The sequence below is a fragment of the Culex quinquefasciatus genome, chromosome 2, assembly GCF_015732765.1.
Source record: "Culex quinquefasciatus strain JHB chromosome 2, VPISU_Cqui_1.0_pri_paternal, whole genome shotgun sequence".
Taxonomy (NCBI): Eukaryota; Metazoa; Arthropoda; class Insecta; order Diptera; family Culicidae; genus Culex; species Culex quinquefasciatus.
The window spans coordinates 127215119-127224942 of record NC_051862.1 but is presented as its reverse complement, the minus strand read 5'-3'; the positions used below and the strand labels follow the sequence as shown (position 1 = coordinate 127224942).

Genomic DNA, 9824 nt, shown 5'->3' with positions numbered 1-9824 from the left:
ATACGTTGGTGCTAAAAAACATAGCAATTTAAAAAAAAGACCATTACTAATCCCGCCGCTCTAGTTCAAGGCTTGAGGAATTTCCAAGTTATTTGCTAAACGATAATCTTTCAAACTCTCCAAAGGCTAATCCTGCTTCAGTAACTTCTACCTTCGACAGCAGAAATTCCATCAGTAAAGGTCAAAACAAGCTTTTCAAGTTTCTTTGCCAGCCAAATGGGATGAAACTAATGAAAAAATTAAAAAACGACATGCCGAATAAATAGCAAACTTAACGAGCGCAACTGTGGTGAAATGAAAATAAGATGAAAATCGTTTAGAATTATTTTACAAGTGGAAGAAGAAAACCAGAACGAAAATTGTAATTTGAACGCATTTCGATGATGGAAACATTGATTATTGCATCTACTGGAAGTTAAGAGCAAACCTACGTATAGCAGAGTTTTATTGACATAATTGATAAAAGTAAAGAAAGTAAAAATAATAAAACGAATGATAATCGTCTGTTTTAGTTGAACGATGCATGCAAAGCTAATTTTAAGGTAAGATACACACAACTAATTAAAGAAACACTGAACATAATGAAGCGAACTAATAAAATTCAAAAAGAGAATAAAAATTGCTATATTTAAACTGAAGAGAAGAAAGCAACCACGAAAGTTAGCAAAAGAAAGGAAGAAGAGAAAAAATGGCGGAGGGAGAGAATCAGTGAAAAGAACCGGAGTGAAGAAGAACAATGCTGAAAGCATGGTAATGTGTTGGAACACAAAACTAATAGTTTGACCCGATTAATTATGCTTAAATGTAAACATTTTTAAGAAAGAAATCAATAAAACATCCATAGTGGTTCTAAAATGAGATTGAGTTTTGATTTTTCCCAAATTTCAGTTTTTGTCAAAATAAAAAAAAAACAAAGTAGTTTAATTTAGTCACTCATATTTTATTTAAAACTTTTTATTCATCACGCTTACTTCCTATCACCCTTAAATCTAAATCACTCGCCAGGCGCCATTTTGTGGCCTCCATTTTGTCAGCGGCCTGGTCTCCGCCATTACGGAAAGACTCAACCACTGTAATTTCTATTAAATTTGTCGCCAGATGCAGAGCACGACGCTCAGTGCGGTCTGCCCGGGCAACGAATCTGGTCGGAGTGGAGCAGCCGGAAGTGGCCACCACCTGGCAGCTGCATGGTCGATCCGAGCTGGTTTAGTGACTGAAATTGAAAACAAAAGATAAAAGAAATTAGAACTGGAGAATAACACAAAAGTTTCAATTCTGGAGCAACATTTGAAAAGGGCGCATAAGCATTTGGAGAGCTAGCACTATTCAGCGAATTCCAAGAAAACTGTTTTACAAAACCCGAGGTGTTTGGAGGTAGCTGTGAAAAAAAAATCCTGAAGCTTAAGATGTAGTAAAATAGATCAAGCTGTCCGTCCTTTTCTCGTGTTGCTCCAGAATTATTTTTAAAAGGGTACTTCAAACACAATTCAAAAACACTATTTCTGCAAATCAGGAGTTCTAACATAAACTAACCATTTCACTCAAATCGCCATTTTGTTAGAACGTCTGATCTTTTGTATAATTTTCTAAAATTCTTAAAAAATCAACATCAACTTTCTGAATAAAAGAAGATTGTTTAACAATAGCTACAAACTCGATTTTCAAAAGATCTAATAACGATCTTATCAAAAAAAAATCTTTTAAAAACAATTGTTTGTTACCTTCTAGCTGATTTCAATAGAAATTTCCTGCACAATCACGACACAAAAGATATTTTTTTCTTCATCATCTCACACTTTTCAAACGCACTGTTACATTTGAAACTTACCAGAAAGGGGAATAAACGTGGATGCTGCTGACACAAAGACGGCTTCAAAACGTACACACTTGATGTCGAGTCCGGTGGTCTTCGGGGTCCTGACGGGAATGAGAAAGAATCACCCTTGAAGAGTGGCCTTTTATAGTTTTTGCCAGGGGGAACTCACGGCGTAACGGTAACCGGTTCAACAAGGATGGGATAGAAGGATGTGTTCGAAAATCGGAATATTTAGCTACCGTAAACCGGGGTGACAATTTAGTCTCATGATTTTTATCTTCGTCTATGTAGTATTTTTTGGAAAGCAATTTTGATTTCCTGGTTGACTTTAGTAGTCACAATGTTAATTGCATATTACAACATTAAAGTAAGAAAATTGCAAATCTAATTTTCATTTTTATTATTCTCAGTCTATCATTTTAAACCTCTTGGTAAAAAAATAAATAAATTTAAGGCAAGGTAAATTAAAAATAAAAATAAATTTAGCAAATTTTTTATAGTTGTTTTGTAATAAAAATGAGAAAACATTTGAAGATAGTTTTAATCGTGTTTCGATACCCCATACAATTTATATTTTTGAATCTCGTTAGACTTTGTATTAGTGGAGCAGTTCTCTCAGATTTCGGTCATTTGATCCGACTGAAACTTTATTGGTGCCTTCGTTATACCCAAAGAAGCCATTTTGCATCATTAGTTTGTCCATATAATTTTCCATACAAATTTGGCAGCTGTTCATACAAAAATGGTGTATGAAAATTCAAAAATCTGTATCTTTTTAAGGAATTTTTTGATCGATTTGGTGTCTTCCCGGGCAGACAGTAATAACAAAACTCATGCCATTTCAATAACAAATACTGTTAAAATAACTAAAAACGTTATGGAATCTTCTTGAAAAATCTATTTTTGCATAAGAGTTTAATAACAGTTTATGCTATCATAACAAAATTTGTTATTGGTCTGATATTGGTTGAAAGCCAAAACTACTTTGGAATAACATTTTTTGTTATGGAAGAATACCTCCAACTGTTATTGGGATGATCGGATTAGTTGTTAAAAAAACAAAAAAATAATAACAAAGATTTGTTCGAAGAATAACTTTAAATATTATTAGTATGTTATTAGAATAACAATCCAATAACAAAAAAATCATAACGACGAATAACAAATCTTGTTATAAATAACAGAATATGTTATTGGCCTAGTATTTTCAAATATCAAAAAATGTTATTCCCAAGTTATTTCCGTCTGCTCGGGTTGGGCAAAGTTGTAGGCAGGGTTGGTATTTTCTCATTTCCTCGCCGATGGCCGAGGGCTTTTAGATATCGTCCCTCGCTCAAATCATCAAATTTTCGGCGTTCTCCCAAAACTGCATCAAGAGAGCGAAGCGAAAACGACTCCGATGAAATAGCGAGCAACGAACAAACGGATCGTAAGACGGAAAAAAAATCTCTCACACAGCCAGTCCCCTCGCTCAAAAAGCAAGAGAAAGAGCAATCGTGAAATTCTCTCGTCCGTAAGCCCTGTAGAAATGAGTTCATTTGTGTGCGTGAGCTCCAGTGTATGTATACAGCAATTTCGTGTGCGTGTCTCTCCGGTTGGAACGATAGTTCCATCCGAGCCAGCGATAGGGTATTTCTCGTCGATGTGATGGGCTTTCGATATTCGCGATAGCAAGCCGACCATCACTCGGCTGCGAAAGAGAAGAGAAGTTTTAAGAGACGAGGAACGCACCGAAATATGCATCAATGATAGTGCGATGGTGATGGTTTACCTACCCTGGTTGTAGGTATGGATATGGACTACACTGAAAAAAATCATACACGAGGAAAATTTTTTTGGTGATTTTTTATTTGATTTTTTGTCAGAAACTTCCCGGGCAGACGGTAATAACAAAATTAATAATATTTCAATAACAAATCCTGTTATAATAACAAAAAAGTGTTATTATTTTATCCTAAAGTTCCACTTCAAGCAGAAAAAATAATAACAGTTTCTGATAAAATAACAAAATTTGGTATTGAAGTGTTATTATATTAAAAATGTTTAATAACACGCTAATAAGAGAAAATGTTATACATTTCAAAAAATCTCCTAATAACAAAATTTGTTATTCGATCGGTATACTGACATAGAAATTAAATTACCATAAATCGCACAAATGGAAAAGTTTCTAAGTGTCCATAACACAATCTGTTATTATTTTTTCTTTTGTTAAATATGTTTAGATCTTTGGGATAATTTTGTCTAATTTCGTCAGGGTCATTATTTTGGCCATGAAATGGGTCCTTTAGCTAAAATTATTCTGAAAAGTTGAAATTTTGAAAGTTGATTTTTTTTTAATATTTGATATACCCCCTAAGGGGCTTTGCTTAAATTGGCCAGAACTATGGGATAATTTTGACCAATTTCATCGGGGTCATTATTTTGGCCATGCAATGGGGTCCTTAAGCTAAAATTATGCTAAAAAGTTGAAATTTTGAAAGTTGATTTTTTTTATTATTTGATGTACCCCCTAAGGGACTTTGCTAAAATTGGCTAGACCTATGGGATAATTTTGACCAATTTCGTCGGGGTTATTATTTTGGCCATGAAATGGGGTCCTTAAGCTAAAATTATGCTAAAAAGTTGAAATTTTGAAAGTTGATTTTTTTAATTATTTGATATACCCCCTAAAGGACTTTGTTTAAAATGGTTAGAACTACGGGATAATTTTGACCAATTTCGTCAGGGTCATTATTTTGGCCATGAAAAGGGGTCCTTAAGCTAAAATTATTCTGAAAAGTTGAAATTTTGAAAGTTGATTTTTTTTAAATATTTGATATACCCCCTAAGGGACTTTGCTTAAATTGGCTAGAACTATGGGATAATTTTGACCAATTTCGTCGGGGTCATTATTTTGGTCATGAAATGGGGTCCTTAAGCTAAAATTATGCTAAAAAGTTGAAATTTTGAGAGTTGATTTTTTTTTAATTATTTGATATACCCACTATTTGATATACCCACTAAAATTGGCTAGAACTATGAAATAATTTTGACCAATTTCATCGGGGTCATTTATTTCACCATGAAATGGGTTTTCGAGCTGAAATTTTTGAGAGTTCAATTTTTTTTAAATTTTGTTATATTCTCTAACGGAATTGATTTATTTATTGAGAATTTTTGAAGTGTGAATAACAAAAACTGTTATTATTTTCACAGAGCCAGGAAGTCGGAGCTGACGTTGAAGTTCGAGCTGGAGTGAGACCTCGGAGACGGCATCGGATTCAGCAAAAATTTCAGCAACTTTTCTTTGGAGTCGGAATCTGTGATGTCGTTGACGTCATATCCTGCATACAGAGTCGGAGTTCTCTTCAAAGTATGGATTCAAAGTCGCTTGGAGGTACCCGACTCTGCAGCCCTAACTAGTATAGAGGAGTTATGGCAACTGCAGGTTTATTTGCAAATTACAAATAAACCAAAACAATAACTTTTTTTGTTATGGAGACATACCAGTTCAATAACATTTTTTGTTATTATGCTGCTCCACCTCTCCACACATAATAACAAATCTTGTTATTCCTTCATGATTCCTTATGTGTTATTGGTTTTTTATTGCAATAACAACATAATAACAGTTTAAGTTATTCTTCGAACAAATCTTTGTTATTGTTTACAACTAATCCGATCATCCCAATAACATGTTTCGATCTTCTCACAATATCAAAAACTGACCTTCCCAAGTTATTTCCGTCTGCTCGGGTTCCAGAATGGGCAAAAAAGCTTTCACCGAGTTATGAATTTTTGAATCAATACTGATTATTTCAAAAAATCTAAATATTGGTCGCAAAAATTTTTCAACTTCATTTTTCGATGTAAAATCAAATTTGCAATCAAAAAGTACAGTCATGAAATTTTGATAAAGAACATAGTTTTCAAGTTAAGGCCATTTTTAGGTAACTTTTTTGAAAATAGTCGCACTTTTTCATTTTTTAAAATAAGTGCACATGTTTGCCCACTTTTGAAAACAATATTTTTGAATAGCTGAGAAAATTCTCTATATTTTGTTTTTTTTTTTTAACTTTGTTGATACGACCCTTAGTTACTGAGATATTGCCATGCAAAGGTTAAAAACAGGAAAATTGATGTTTTCTAAGTCTCACTCAAACAACCCACCATTTTCTCATAATCCGATTTACAATGATAAAACATGAAACATTCGTGAAATTTTCCGATCTTTTCGAAAAAAATATTTTCAAAATTTTTAAACCAAGACTAACATTTTAAAAGGGCGTTATATTGAATATTTGGCCCATTTGAAAAGTTAGTCTTGATTCAAAAATTTTGAAAATATTTTTTTCGAAAAGATCGGAAAATTTTACGAGTGTTTCATAATTTAACATTGTAAATCGGACCATTAGTTGCTGAGATATCGACGTTAGAAAACGGTGGGTTGTTTGGGTGAGACTTGGAAAACAGCAATTTTCATGTTTTTAAACATTTGCGTGGCAATATCTCAAGCAACTAAGGGTCGTATAAATAAAGTTCAAAAAAGCAAAATATAGAGAATTTTCTCAGCTATTCAAAAATATTGTTTTCAAAAGTGGGCATACATGTGCACTAATTTTAAAAAATGAAAAAGTGCGACTATTTTCAAAAAAAGTTACAAAAAACTGGCCTTAACTTGAAAACCGTGCGCTTTATCAAAATTTCACTAAAGTACTATTTGATTGCAAATTTGATTTTACATCGAAAAATGAAGTTGAAAAATTTTTGCGAGCAATATTTCGATTTTTTGAAATAATCAGTATTGATTCAATCATTCATAACTCGGTCAAGGATTTTTTGCACAACCTGGAAATTTCTGAAAAATTGTCATTTGATGTCTTCTAAAACATATCAAAAAATAAAAAAATAAAATAAAAATAGTGTTTTGTTTGCAAATCAAGTTTTAGTGACAAAAAATTAGATAAAAAATCGCCAAATTTTTTAAATCGTGTATCATTTTTTTTCAGTGTAGTCTGAAATTTCAGTCCCTTTTCTTGATCAAAACGTATTTTAAACGAGGGAATCATGCCACTTTAAGAGTATTAATGTAATGATAACTTGCAAAACATTGTTTTTACAGTAAACATACTTGTGAATGAATTTCGAGGTACTTTGAACACCTCTCTATCAAGCCCAGTGTAATGGAACGCCAAGTTTGAAATCAAATCATTTTTTTTTTTTATTTAAATATTCAGCATGTCAAAGTTACACCCCGTGGCGCGGTGGTTAGCTGCTTCGGCTGCCGATCCCCCATGTGTGCTAAGGGGCCCGGGTTCGATTCCCGCCCATCTCCTCTGGGTGTTCTGTGTTTGTCCCGTTTAGTTAGTAAATTCAGTCTGAAAAGACGGTGTGATGTCTATTATTAACATTTGAGAAGTCGTATGAAAACTTAAAATAGCGTTTTGACCGTGTCTAGACCAAAGAATCTATGCCAGAAAATATTGTTATCGGATTCCTCGGAAAATTTCACACATTGTATCAAAAAATTGGCGATGTCAAACCGTACGTTTCCAAGATATGATTTTTTGGAAATAAAAACTAAGTTTTTGACGCGCCACGCGCAAAAACAGGAAAATGCCGAAATCGGTCAGGGTACTTTTTATCTAGACAGCTAAAATCGGATGAAATGACGCGGAGAATTGTTTTTTTAAAGTGGTTTTTGCAGAAAATTACAAAAATTGTCGATGTAGGTAATCCTAATGGGCAAAAAAATACGGGTCTAATTATTTTGAGTCCGATCGGAGAACTTTTTTTTGGTTTAGGCTCTTTTCAAATGGAATTTCTGCATAAAGATAATCTCAAAAATGTCATGATACAGAAAATTTTTAGAACCCACTAAAAATATATTTCCCAATCACCCTTAAAAGTTTCATTAAGATATTTCATGATCAAAGTGATAACCAGACGATTTAACCCTCTAAAATCCAATTCCGCCTCTAGACGGGCTTTAATTTAAAAAAAATCGTCAAAAAAACAAATTTTCAACCCAATTTTGATCTTGAACTCTTAAAATTTTAGAAAATGTTTGGGATGGAAGTTTACTTGTTTTATGTGTCTTTATCAATGTTTTTTTTTTAAATTTATTTTACCAGGAGTCAACTTTGGCTGTGTTTTTTACTACATTTCTAATATTTTAAATGAAAAGAAGTATGCAGTAATTTTTGTTGTGTCCCAGACTATGCCTCTACGTATTTTTTTTTTACAATTTAAATGATTATGGTGCCATTCTATAGCAGAAAAAGTTTTACAGTCACATGAAATAACTAAATAGGAAAAAAATAATGATAGGAGGTGGTAGAATGGGCCAAATCCTACCAAAAAACATAAACTAAACAACATGAATGCAAATTCAAATACTGAAGATACAACAAAAAAATCTCAAACAAGAGAAGTAAATTATTTCGTAGAATAAAAGTTGCTTAAAATGACTTAATAAACACGGAAAAACTAAAAAAAAAAATCGAAAAAAATGGGCTGTAGAGGGTTAAGCTTGAACTTTTGCCAAGCGCAAAGCGAACAGCCAAACTCTCTGAGCGTTTTTCACTAATCACCGAGTTGATTTACGGGCTCCATCTCTATCTCAAGATTCAAGATTATATGATACGGGCTCCATGATACTCGCAAGACATCATTCACGTGCATGACGAAGCCAATTTTAAAAGTTTGGTTCAAAATTAAACGTCAAAAATTAGAAGCTGTAATTTTGCATATAAAATGCATTAAAACATGCTGATATTTTCCTAAAATAAACTTTTTGAAAATTGGACTTCGTCATGCAACTGGAACTGGTTTAGAAATCTCCATCAAAATTTTGAATCATAGTTTGTATTTAGAAACTGTTATTATATTGTTAACCATAAAATATTTAATATAGCAGACAATAAAATTTTTTGGCACGAGTATAAATATTGCTGTTTTCTTGTTAAATGTACCAAAGTTGCTGAAACTGTAAGAATTTAAAATTGATCAAAACATAGTTAATTGTACTTAACTGAAGCATCATAATTGAAGTTTGAAATGATTTCTTATAATCATAAATCAATAACAAGACATTTTTTTTTTGAAATTAAACATGCGTGATTTTATCAGCAACTGTAACAAATCTATTGTTTTATTTTGGTAATGTGAAAAAATTGCATCACAATTACTTATTTAATAGTTTTTGTGTTTACAGTGGTTTTTGACACGTTTTCTTTGATATTTGTTCGGAAATAAATGAATTTAAAAGTCTGTTAAGTTTATATGTTGGTTTATGCCATATCTGACAACAAAATTTATTTGTTAGCTGTGAAAAGTTATCAAATGCCCACTTTTATTCTTTTTAGCTATTATTAGACCCATACCATGCATCAAAACATCAAATATCGGTTAAATTTGATGTAAAAACAACAGTTTACCTATAGTGGACCCGGGTCCACCATCGGATTATGGACTCGGGTCCACCATAGGAAATGGGGGTCCATAACTGTCAAAAATAACTTTTTTCAAATGGCTATTTTTCAGCACAAAAGCAAATAATTGATGAAACAAATAGTGAGAATTGTTCAAAAGACTTTAGATTTCATTGTGTTGTACAGGCTCGAGCCAGATCGACTGGTGGCTCGAGCCAAAATTCTCAGTGCGTTTTTATTAGATTTGAAACATGAAGCGAGGGGCCAGACACTAACAATTTATAATAATTATTGATTTAAAAAAATAACCACAGATCATGGTTTCATACCTATCTTGTTGTATAAATATATTGCAAGCTTATGAAGAAAAATATAATTTTTTTTTCATTCCATGCAGTTCGTTCAAACCCAATCAGCTGGCAACCATTTTAGCTGCACCAACTACCTGACACTGACAGCTGATACTTTGCTGCTTGTATTAGTGCCATGTTAGCATGACATGCATAGCTAAACGAAATTGCAACTAATTATTCCTTTGTATTCGTTCTGTACGGCATCACTGTACTAGTGAGATCCTCGTCAGAACGTTCGTT

At 32.7% G+C, this 9824-nt stretch overlaps 1 long non-coding RNA gene across 1 annotated transcript; it reads right to left on the bottom strand.

The window, feature by feature from the left end:
- Positions 1-919: 919 nt before the first annotated feature.
- Positions 920-9788, bottom strand: LOC6044447. The gene is made up of 3 exons (XR_005276959.1): positions 9784-9788; positions 1829-1955; positions 920-1213 (listed from the first exon to the last, which is right to left on the bottom strand). It is a non-coding gene; the product is annotated as an uncharacterized LOC6044447 (long non-coding RNA).
- Positions 9789-9824: the final 36 nt, after the last annotated feature.